The sequence below is a fragment of the Saccopteryx bilineata genome, chromosome X (genome assembly GCF_036850765.1).
Source record: "Saccopteryx bilineata isolate mSacBil1 chromosome X, mSacBil1_pri_phased_curated, whole genome shotgun sequence".
NCBI classification, from domain to species: domain Eukaryota; kingdom Metazoa; phylum Chordata; class Mammalia; order Chiroptera; family Emballonuridae; genus Saccopteryx; species Saccopteryx bilineata.
In genome coordinates this window covers 33,763,109-33,775,932 of record NC_089502.1, presented here as the reverse complement: position 1 = coordinate 33,775,932, position 12,824 = coordinate 33,763,109, and the positions used below count along the sequence as shown (strand labels likewise).

The following is a 12,824-nucleotide window of genomic DNA, read 5'->3' as shown; positions in this document are numbered from 1 at the left end:
TAAATCTTTTTAAGCTTAGGCATTCCTGCTATTGACGGATTCTCTTCTGGGTATTGAAATACCCAAATACCTCATTCATATTCAAATACCTCTTTTAGCACATGTCTAATTTCCTTTATAAGCAAAACATACTCTTTCTTTGCAGAAACTGTTTTCAGCTTCTCACCCCCACAGGTTTTCCTTAGCCAGCTGTTTCCATTGCCTCCGCTGCAAGCCCCCAGGCCAGATTTACGTGGCAGGAGGGGAAGGAGAACAGCTGAAGCTGGAACAGTGACCTGCCTTAGCTGCCAAAGTCCACTTGATTCTGACGCAATGTGACTGCATTCTCCATTTGTAATTTGTTCCTGTTCTGCTTTTGGCTTTCAGCATCTACCCCTATCCCCTCACCCTTTAGTCTCCCTCCACCTCTACCTCCCCTCTCTCCACCCTTTTCTAAGGACTCTAAAGTAGATCACTTACTTGACCCTGTAAGGCTCCTAATTTGCCTATTTGGCCACAACTCACTGCTTATCCTGATCTTGCTCACGCTTGCTCCTAAGAGGCTGCCTGTTCTGCTCATGACCTGCTCTCCACCCATTCCTGTCTCTGGCTCTGGATTCTGTTGTCTGTCTCTGGCAGCCTGCCTGACACATACTGCCTCATTGCCTGGTGTGTCATGGATTTGCTGATTTTCTGTGGCACCTGAAACAATATAAGTGGAAAAACTCTATGACTTTTCTGTTTAACTGTGTCTTTCCTTGGTTTTCCTTGTTAGCTATTACATGATCAAAAATCTGAAGCTAAACTTGCCATGTAACCAGCAACCAGCACATGGATGAAATGCCAAAGTCAGGGTTGAGATGAATGAAAGTTAGAATATAACAACACTTCACTGTTTCTGTCATTCAAAGTTTGCTGTAATTCATATACATGAGACTTAACCCAGAATAAACAATAAAATCATAAAGTAAAAAAAAATTTTGTGGGCCAGAGACGAAACATATTCAGGGATCATGTAAAGCCAGTAGCCAGGGTCACTATCACAGCCGCCTGGCCCATGCAGGTTCCCATTGGATTCAGACAGTCAGTAAAGAAACAACGGAGCCAAAAACTGGTGGATCATCATCTTTAATCCTAGCTTGCTCCCGGCGGGCAAGTAAAAAAACACACACTGGGCTCCAAAACCCACTCACATTCAGTGCTCACAAAGCTACTTATTGCCGTATCCGAGTTTCCTAGAATCAAAGGTTTCTAGCTCACCAGACTTATTTACCTCTGTTCCCCATCTCCTTCCTTCTCTCTGCACAAATGCTGCACAAACTGGCTTCTCACTCAACACTCCACCATCTTGGCTACTTCTCCTGGTCTCCTCCATGTAGCCTTTCTTTGCTCTCTGCTGTCTCCTCTAATGCTAATCTCAGGAACTAAGAGAGCAAGCTCCCATTCTGCCCCTATTTTATAGTGCAGAAATCAAAATCTTTAATCCAATATACAAAATAGGAAAGTCTCTAATACAAAGTCACTTATCAGAGGCATGATGGGATTGCACCACCCCACATCAAAAACGGTGGGAAAGGCTTAGTCCTAAAACCAAGCCCCAGGCTACAAGGATCCTGCCTGCCCACAGCCCGCCCCCAACACACATTAACATCACCTGGGCAATGGCTTCCACGTGGGCAGTGCCATCTTTAACAAAGTGAGCATAATATATTTTATCTGCCCAACAGACCAGTTTTTAAGTTTGGGGTTGACCTTTGGTCTTTCTGCCAACAGGGAGAGGGAGACCAGCTGCTCCCCATGGGTCCTTTTAGCTTTAAAACTTTACTTTCCTCAGGTTTTATGAAACTGTCACATACACATGCATTCATTTATGAATAAAACCCACATTTATTTCCTGAGATATTTTTGAGGAAAATTCCCTTACAATATTGACCAAATTAGGCAGTTAAAAACCAGTTCAGCCTGATCAGGTGGTGGCGCAGTGGATAGAGCGTCAGACTGTGATGTGAAGGACCCAGATTCAAGACCCCAAGGTTGCCAGCTTGAGCGCGGGTTCATCTGGTTTGAGCAAAGTTCACCAGCTTGGACCCAAGGTTGCTGGCCTGAGCAAGGGGTTACTCAGTGTGCTGTAGTCCCCCAGTCAAGGCACATATGAGAAAGCAATCAATGAACAACTAAGGTGTCGCAACAAAAAACTAATGATTGATGCTGCTTCTCATCTCTCTCTGTTCCTGTCTGTCTCTGTAAAAAAAAAAAAAGTCAGTTCATAAAGAGAACTCATAATTGTACCAAGACTCTGACTGAAAGGGTCAGTAGGAGACTGAACTTTAGGACCTCGCTCTCTGGTAGGTGCGTGCATGAATTTAGTTCGGAGGATGTGCAACAGATACGGTTTTTGGAAGCACTGGTAATAGCCACTTGTTTTGTGTGTGTGCTTTTTTTTTTGTGTACTCAGGTTTGAAAGATGTGCTCCATGCTCCAAGGACCTCATGTCTTCTAGGGAAACAGAGGTCCACATAATTAGAATACAGTAAACTAAATGCAAAGGTAACATTGGTAGCTTAGAGAAGCACTTTGAAGTGTGGTGGTAATGGGTGAGGGTTCAGAAGGACCAGGAAATGTACTGAGGATGATCTACTGACCTAGCTTTTGAAGTCATGTGACCTAGTGGCTCCATCACTAAAAGGCTGCGTGGCATTGGACAAGTTATTTCATCTTAACGAGCTTAGTTTTCTCATCTGTCGGTGGGTGTCAAATAGTACCTGATTTACAGGTGACTTTTTTTTAAATTAAAGAAACAAAGTATGTTAACACACACACACACACACACACACACACACACACACACACACACACAAGAATACAGCAACACTAGTCAAGACCCAGTGGGCATTCTGGTTTATGACAATTCCCAGCAGAGGAATCATCTAAGTTTGAGTGGGATGTTTGCATGTATGGATGTTCCTGTAGATCAGTGGTAGTCAACCTGGTCCCTACTGCCCACGATGGAAGCATTCCAGCTTTCATGGTGGGCAGTAGTGGAGCAACCAAAGTATAAATAAAAAGATTTAACTATAGTAAGTTATTTTATAAAGATTTATGCTGCCAAACTTAGCAAAAATCAATCCGACATAAAGTACTTGGTCAGTAATTATTATTATATGCTTTAACTTGCTGTAACTCTGCTTTATAAATTTTATAAAGTAAAGTTACTTCCCTACTTTATACATCACCATTACTGTGGAACCTGTGAGCTGTTAGAAAATTTTACTACTGACAGAGATACAAAAGTGGGCTATAAGTATAAAAAGGTTGACTACCCCTGCTGTAGATGATGCCTTGCATTCTAACTACCTCATGATTCAGGCCTTTATAGTCTTTGGTGATAAGAAGATAGAACTTTAAGATATGAGAGTTCCTGCCTGACCTGTGGTGGCACAGTGGATAAAGTGTCGACCTGGAATGCTGAGGTTCATGGCCTGGGTTTGCCTGCTCAGGGCACATACAAGAAGCAACTGAGTTGATACTTCTTGCTTCTCCCCCCTTTCACTCTCTCCTTCCAATCTTTAAAATCAATAACTAATATCTTTAATAAGGAAGGATTTTAAAACACTTTAGACAATGCACTTTAGATAAATAAGCTTCTTAATTTTAATCTGCCACTTTTTTTCTTTTTTGAAATAGCACAAATTGTTATTGTCCACTTAGTTAGGACTTTAAATATTCCCATCCTCATTAGATCATCTTGATAGGTTTGCATTTTGTCTTGCTTGAGATTGAATTAATTTTCATTTGGTCTGAATGATATTGGATATGTCAAAACCATATCCAATATTATAGATATCTTAAAATGTCAAAATAATTTGCCATTTTTATGCCATTTTGTTGTATAATTGGGAATTCAGAATAATAATAATAATAATAATAATAATAATATAATAAAAGCTAACATGACTGAGTTTTTGCTATGACCTCTCAGGGCATTATGAGCTTTATTTGCATTATTTAATCCTCTCAACTTCCATTTAATTTGGGTTTTAATATTACTATACCTATATTTTACAGTTGAGGAAACTAAAACCCAGAGAGATTTGCTAATTTACTCAAAGTTAAAAAGCTAACATAGTTCCAGAGCTGGAATTTGACTCCAAGTTCATAGGGAATCTGCAAGCTTGAGTCCCTGAATAGCACTGGGTACCTACCGTTTCTCATTATAGTAATAATTTTATGTTTTAAATCTTTTCTTTTCTTCTGTATGTTCCTTCAAATTTGAGTAACTCTTTTATCCTACCATGTGGTCATATTTAGATACACTATCTCTTCTTACTAAAATAATGCCTTTTTGCAAATGTACTATGCACTAGAGGGGGGTTGTACTAGAGGTTAGAAAATTAAGATGTGGAGCCCAAATGCCTGGGATCCTATGCAAGTTCTGCCACTTGTCTGTGTGACTCTGAGACACTGACTTTATCTCTCTGGGGCTCAGTTTCCTTGACTACATAACTAGTACTAGCATTTAGTTCATTAATGGTGGTTGTGAGGATTAAATGAAATAATACGTATAAATTACTTGCAATAACACATGCTCAGAAATAACTTGAGCCTGACCAAGCGGTGGTGCAGTGGATAGAGCGTCGGACTGGGATGAAGAGGACCCAGGTTCGAGACTCCGAGGTTGCCAGCTTGAGCGCAGGATCATCTGGTTTGAGCAAGGCTCACCTGCTTGAGCCTAAGGTCACTGGCTCGAGCAAAGGGTCACTTGGTCTGCTGGAGCCCACAGGTCAAGGCATATATGAGAAAGCAATCAGTGAACAACTAAGGTGCCACAATGGAGAATTAATGCTTTTCATCTCTTTCCCTTTCTGTCTGTCTGTCCCTCTCTCTGTCTCTGTCAAAAAAAAAAAGAGTAAAAAAACCGAAAAGAAATAACTTGATGTGTAATGTATAGATAATTTAAAAATTCCATATTATAATGATAGTACAGTCGTCCCTTGCCATATTGCAGTTCACTTTTCATGGTCTCATTTTATTGAGGATTTTTAAACTGTATATATCTAATTTTGTATTGCAAAATTTTAGCTATATTGTGGGATTTTGTAGTATATAGGTATTTTTAATATATTTATTATTTTAATTATTTTTGCAGTAAAATAAACAAAGTAAGTGTGGAAAAGTTTAAAAACAGTGTGGGAAAGGTTTATAAGAGTGTGGGGAGGGTTTATAAAGCCTTAAATATATATAAATAATAAAATATTTTATTGCAGCATTGTTTACAATAGCCAAGATCTGGAAACAGCCTAAGTGTCTGTCAGTGCACGAGTGGATTAAAAAGCAGTAGTACATATACACAGTGGAATACTATGGGGCAATGAAAAAGAAGGAAATCTTACCTTTTGTGACAACGTGGATGGGCCTGGAAACTATTATGCTAAGTGAAATAAGCCAGGCAGAGAAAGAAAAATATCATATGACCTCACTCATGTGAGGAATCCAATGAACAATGTGAATGGAGGAATGGAATAGAGGCAGATGAGAGATCAAAGGGACCAGAAGGAAAGTGGACAGAGGGAAAGGGAATGATAGGATGAGATCAGAGAAGAGAAAGAGATTGGTGAAATTATATATATATATATACACACATAACAGAGTGTTATAGAGAACAGGACAGTAAATCCTGGAAGGAAGGGGGATTGCTTTGAGGGGGAGGGGGCAAGGGGGATGTTGAGGAGAACATGGCGGTGGGGGGATGTATTCAGTGGGACACTTGAATCTATATAAACACTATAAATTAAATCAATTAAAAAATAAAATAAATATAAGGTAGCTACTTCGCAGATTTTCACCTATCATGGGGGAGTTCTGGAACCTAACCCCCGCGAAAGACGAGGGACCACTGTATAATTATCTTTCCTTTGTTTCTATCTATCTATCTATCTATCTATCTATCTATCTATCTATCTATCTATCTATCCACACTTGTATTCATTCATCCTTGTATTTTATGGATTCATTTTGCAAACCCATGTGGAGTACACTGGGCAAGGTCCTTCCTAGTTTTCCAGTGTTAAGCTCTGTAAAATATTTAGTTCACTTCTTTGGTGACTCTCCTGTTTGGGGGAAAGATTCTAAAGTCAGATTCTTTCAGAGAATTTGCTTACGCTTCAAATGTGTAAAGAAATAAATTCCAGTGCAGATGAAAAGATGTTGAACACCTTTACCAAGAAAACAAAGATGAAAAGATTGGGACTTTGCACAGGCCTAATTGCAATAACAAGGTATTCAAATGGCCAGAGTGCATGTGGAAGACCATTTCCACTTGCTGCCTTTCTATAATACTGGCAAGGATTGACAGATTTAATTTTATCAAGACCACAAGGAGTGCTGTACAAGAAGTAAGAGGTGCTTTATTCTGAAATGGTAACTTTATTATACTAGATCAGGGGTCGGGAACCTATGACTCACGAGCCAGATGTGGCTCTTTTGATGGCTGCATCTAGTTTGCAGACAAATCTTTAATAAAAAATAATAACATTAAAAATATATAACATTCTCATGTATTACAATCCACCCATTTCCTACTGCTCATGTTCATGGTTGCGGGTGGCTGGAGCCAATCACAGCCTAAGTGAAATAAGCCAGGCAGAGAAAGAAAAATATCATATGACCTCACTCATTTGAGGGATCCAATGAACAATGTGAATAGAGGAATGGAATAGAGGCAGATAAGGGATCACCAAATTTTTATTGGATAATGAGTAACGTACATGGGTCGTTGTATGGCTCTCACGGAATTTCATTTTAAAATATGTGGCGTTCATGGCTCTCTCAGCCAAAAATTTTCCCGACCCCTGATCTAGATAATAGTGGAAGGAGATGACCTTCCCATAACATGGTAACGGTTCTCATGAACAGTGGGTATTTATATACTGGTGAAGGGCCTTGGTCATGAAATTAAGCCTATGGAATAGTCTTGTTTGGCAAACATGTAGGCTCTGGCACCAGACTGATTTTGTAGTCATAAATGTGATTTGGAGAAGCAGTTTGACATTTAAATCTGAGAATCTATTACCAAGATCCTAGGTTCTTTGGCCTAAAGATAGCGAGAATGTATGTTGGTGTCTTCTGGGAGATATGGTTTGTACTGGTAACAGATTTCTGATATAAATGGAGGGTGTGGGTTTTTCTGGAAGTAACTGTGGGGCTCTGGCCAAAGAGGCTAAGAAACAGAAGTAATTTGCAATGAATAGCTTGAACTTAAAAGTACCACAAAGGCAGCTCTTTTGAGGTATTCTCATGGGACTGGTTGCTGAAGACATTATTAGCAAGTGTCTAAGAGCTATAGTTGGATTGGCTCAGGTGTACTGGATTAGGGCTTGTTTTGCAAAGTTGCCATAGACCCCTACGGCTATTATCTCAAGGTGAAGAAGGTTTATTAGGATTTTTAACACAGTTACCTGTTAGGAAACATTACTTTGCACTAGTAGAAGCCTACACTGGTGAAGAACCACCCCAAACTTATTGTTGCACATAAGGTCTCCTCTGCCTGTTGTGAGTGCTCATTTCCCACTCTTTTCTTGGCCAACCCCTATTTATCTTCAAATCTCAGCTCAAACATTTCTTCCTCAGAGAAGTCATCTCTGACACTTATTGAAAGTTTACTTATGAGCTGGAAACTATGCTGAGCTATTTATATGCATTACCTAAATATTTTACCTACATTTAAGAGAAGAAATTTCATGCTTAGAGGAATTAATCTGCCCAAAGTCACAGAGCAAATAAGTGGTAGAGTGTAACTTCTATCATAGGTTCATTTGATGCTATAGGCCACATTTTCTTTTTCTTTTTTCCTTCCTTCCTTCCTTCCTTCCTTCCTTCCTTCCTTCCTTCCTTCCTTCCTTCCTTCCTCCTTTCTTTCTCACTTCCTTTCTCCAATGCTGTATTGCACTTGAGTTAATTATGGTTATGAGTTTACTACAGCTTGTAATTGGAATGAGCAAAAGCCACTATGAACCAGAAGATCAGAGAATTGTGGCTACAGATTTTTGCCTTCTTTCAGTTAAACATGAAACTAGAAGGTTGATTTAAGCTAAGTGCAGTGTTTAGAGTTCTCAGGCTGGGTGGCGGTGAGGCAGGATTTATCCAAGGGCTATTACAAAAGAAAGAATCTTATGCTTCTTGGGGAAATTAAAATGAAAAACCAGGCAAATCAATCCATGTGTGCATCAGTGCATGGAAGGGAGATGAGAGGGAGGAGGTAGATATTCATTTCTTTCTTCATTCAACAAGTATTATTCTCACTGTTCTAGTTGCTGAGGATCCAGAAGTATATAGTACAGATGTCTTACTTCCCTTATGGAACATTTAGTGAGGCAGTGGGACACAAACTGGGAAAATCATTACAAAGTTGAAGTTTGAAAACTAGAGAAAATTAGGGATGAGGGAATTTAGAGCAAATCCTTGAGCTCCAACAACATGATTACAGTAAGGCTTGCACCTTTGCCTATGTTCCCGGAAGGAAAAATGGCAAGGGTTCCAAACCAATTTCTAGAATAATCATCATAATTACCATTTATCAAGATCTACTCTGTAAGAGGCATTGGGCTAAGCACCTCATGTATGTTATCTACCTGTGAGACAGCATGATCCCCATTTGATAGGTAAATTGACCGTAACTCAGACTGGTTGAATTGTGGCTCAAGATTAAACAATGGCAAATGGCAGACGTGGCATTCAAGCATAGATTTTTGATTATAAAGTCATATTTTTTTAGAGAATTTGCTTATGCTCAAAACATGTAAAGAAATAAATTCCAGTGCAGATGAAAAGATGTTGAACACTGTTAGTCATCAAAAAAACAAAGATGAAAACCACAATGAGGTAACCCTTTGTACATATCATCGTTATCATCCACCTTTGTTCCATTAAAACGGGAAAAATTAAAAACCTGATAATACCAAAGGTTGTCCAGGATATAGGGTAATTGGAGCACTCATGCTATGCTGGTGGAAATGTACAATGAAAAAAACACTAAGACAGTTTGACACTTTCTTATAAAAAATAAACATGAACCCACCATATTTCTTAGCAATTCTATTCTTAGTTGTTTACCCAAGAGAAATGAAAACATATATTCACACAAAGATTTGTTTAAAAATACTGATAGCAGCTTCTTTTTCATAATCGCTTCTAACTGAAAACAACCCAAATTTCCATCAACAGGTAAATGGATAAACAAAGCACAGTAGATCCACACAACAGAATACCCTGAAGCAATATGAAGAAATTAACTATCGATCACACAACAATATGGAGTTCTTAAAAACATCATATTGACTCAATAAAGCCTTTTATTATTCCACAAAACAAAACAAAACAAAACATCATATTAAACAAAAGAAGCTCACCTCAAAAAAAATTATATGATTTTATTTACTTGAAGTTCTAGAATAAGAAAAAACTATGTTTATATAAAACAAGATTAGTGTCTGTCTGTGTGTGTGGGATTGATTGCAAAGGGAAATGAACACAAAATAATTTTCTTTGGTGATGAGAATGCTTTAGATGAAAAAAAAAAAAAGATTTATTTAGTCAGAGAACCTCCGAAGGCATCTGGTTTCTGTTGAGTATAAAAAAAGGCAGTAAAATGGCAATTGTACAGGGTGCATAATAGGTATGGACTAGGCAGCGGAGCAGAGAAGGGACAGGAGGATGTTGGGGGAGAAGGCTCAGGGGGAAAAGGGAGGTTGAAGTATCAGACTGCACTTTACAGCAGACTGACCTGGCCCCTGGCCGCCTCTGGCACAGGCAGACGAACATACAGACACACACACACAAACACTCTGAGCCTAGAAGCCTCTGCTGTCTTGTTCAAGCAGTGATCAGTTACAGCCAAGTGTGTGTGTGGGGTTCTAACCTATGCAGAGACTGTACCCCTCATTCGACTTTGACCCACAGGCCCACAGTGTTCCCACTGTCCACCCAGAGGCTTCCTTTGCAGCACCCCTTCACACCCGGGCCCAGCACAGGCCATGAGAAAGCAGAAGTCAGCTTGAAGAGAGAACCTCTAGCCGACTCTTGTCCATCCCTGAAAGAGAAGACAGGGAGAGGGGAGGGCGGGCAGCGCAGTCTTGTTCATTCATGCTCACACAATTGCCTGGAACAGGAAGGAGAAGACAGCCCCCAGTGCAGGCCCAGGCCCAGGCCCAGAGACAGAGAGCAGGCCATGATGGCTCCAGCTGTTTCTGCCTCAGCCGGCTTCTCTTGCACCCACAGAACATGCAGAGACTGGCGAGGCAGCCATGAAAAGGGTGAGCGGGGTATCATGCTCAATGTCCACAGCCAGGTCAGCACAGGTGAGGCAGCCAGTGGCTGTCCTTCCTTCCCAGGCCACACAGATATGGCTGTGAGCCTCTGGCCCAGCCAGTAAAAGACATTGAAAGGCAAGAAACAGGACACAGGAATGAAAGTCTCCCCAGACGCTGAAGCTTACAATGCTGGACTTGACTTCTGAGATAATGGCAAGAAACTCTCCAATGATGACCATGAAAATGCAGCAGACGGAGAGAACCAGGACTAAGATATTTTTGAAAAAGGTTGAACTGAGTGGCTTCTGTTGGTGGCCTGAGAGTTGGAGGCTGAAACTCCAAAATCCTCTTTGCCTACTGTTGTCTCCTCTTCTTTACTAATGAGTTGCAATTCGGTCTCCAGGTCTCGAGGCCTTTCGAAGCTGGAGCTGCTGATAGCGGTAGAATTCCAGCTGAGGCAGGCCCAGGTACCAGATAACGGTCAAAATGGTGACTACACAGGCTGTGATATAATAGCCAAAGGAATCTTCTGACAGCTCTGAGCCACTGGCGATGGCACAGATCATGGCCACTGACGTGAAGATAAGATGCCTGCCAGGTACTGGCCACTCATGATGGGGACTGTGTAGCTGGCAGGCCGGAGGCCACCAGTCCAGAGGGCTTCCCTGCAGGGTGGTAGTGAACAAGTTAATGAGCATCATCTTAACCATGGTGATGGTGAAGAGGGGCACCTTCACCAGGATGGCAGTGATCAGGAACACCAGCAGGATGGCCACCAGGCTGTCCAGGATCCAAACACACGGTGACTCTCTGATGCAGAAGGAGTTGAGGCAGGCAAGGAGCAGCACGGGCAACCTGGCTCACAAGGTCACAACACTGTTGAAGATGGCACTCAAAGAATTCCGCTCCAGTGAGGGTGCTTTTGGGGTGGCGGAAGCCTGGATGTCCCTACTCAGTTCAGCAGTGACCAGAGACATTGGGACTGGTCTGGGCAGTTTGTGAAATATTGAGTGGCCATCATGCAATATTTCTAGGGAGCAGGGTCCCCAAACCCAGCATAACGAAGATAAGTCTTTGTACCTGTCCTGAGGTTCATGACTAGTTGACATGTTGACAGCATTCTAGATTTTGCCTGACTGACACCTCCCTCCCTCTGAGGCTTGAGGGTCAGTGCAGAGGAGGTCTGGGCAGTCCCAGTGTGGGGGTGGGGGGGAGTCCTAGCTGCAGCTCAGCCAGCAGGCCCATCCATGGGCTCCTGCTGGGAACGAGTTCTCCCACACTGTGACATCTATGTGCTCTTTGTGAAAATGCTTTGTATCTTGATTAAAGTGATAATTACACAGATATATATACTTTTCACAAGTCATCAAACTATATTTAAAAAATGTATTTTATTTTTTTGTGAATAATCCTTCATAGGGTTGGTTAACACGTTGTAATGCGGGATGATCAGTGTCATAGAAGCACATGGAGAGAGAATTTTAGGGAAAATGATTCCATGACCCACTTTAAATAACACCGTATAGTTTAGTTAGTTTAACATTGGGAAAAGGGCATTTGTAGTAGAGAAAATAGTTTGTGTTTTTTTAAAAAAATGTTTATTGATTGATTTTAGTGAGAGATGAAGGGAGAGAGAGAGAGAAAGAGAGAGAGAGAGAGAGAGAGAGAGAGAGAGATCTGCTCCTGTATGTGCTCTGACCAGGGATTGAACTGGCAACCTTTGTGCTTCCGGATGACACTCTAACAAACTGAGCTATCTGGCCAAGGTGAAAATAGTTTATTCGAAATTGGAGGCATGAGAGATAGTGTCACATTTGCAGAGCTTTAAGTAGCTTAATTTGGCAGGAACATAAGATGCCAGAGCAATAGAGGCCACAATGAAGCTAAAGATAAGGTGACCAATCGTCCTTCTTTGGAAGAGCAGTCTTTCTTTTTTAAGTTCCGTTCTATCTTGAAAAGTGTCCTCCTACATGTCTTCTTTTTTGATATTGGAAGACTAATCTGTAAATGTCCATATTGCATCGATGCGGAGTTGATCCATTGCATGTGATGTGACGTATTTATATCTAAATGAGTACTATTTTCTTACAATTATTATTAAAAATTAATAGGCCTGTAAGCATAATTACAATATAGAATATTACCAATGTCTCTATTATGCATTTATCATATTATAGTGTATTATTGTTGCAATGAATAAAATGTTTCTTTTATTGACAATATTGTTTTCTTCAATTTATTTTTGTCTTCCTTTTCATTGTAAAAAAGTTGGTCACCTTATTAAAGAGTAAGAGAAGGACTGGATGGTTGCGTGAATATGGACATTTTCTGTCATGCAAAAAATAATATTGATGTCATTCAAGTATTGGAGACTGATCACTTTGGAAAAGATAAATATAGAAAGTTGAGGACCAAGGAATAATTTGTATGCTTAATAATATAATATTGCATATAATATCTTTGCAAAGTTGACATTAAACTTTGTTATCTAAAGATTAAAAAGTTATCCTTTTTTATAGAAAAGTCTTTTAGTCTAAATCT

General features: G+C 40.3%; 1 pseudogene; it reads right to left on the bottom strand.

Annotated features, from left to right (window-relative positions):
* Positions 1 to 10,120: 10,120 nt before the first annotated feature.
* On the bottom strand, positions 10,121 to 11,440 carry LOC136317380 (equilibrative nucleoside transporter 1 pseudogene; annotated as a pseudogene).
* Positions 11,441 to 12,824: the final 1,384 nt, after the last annotated feature.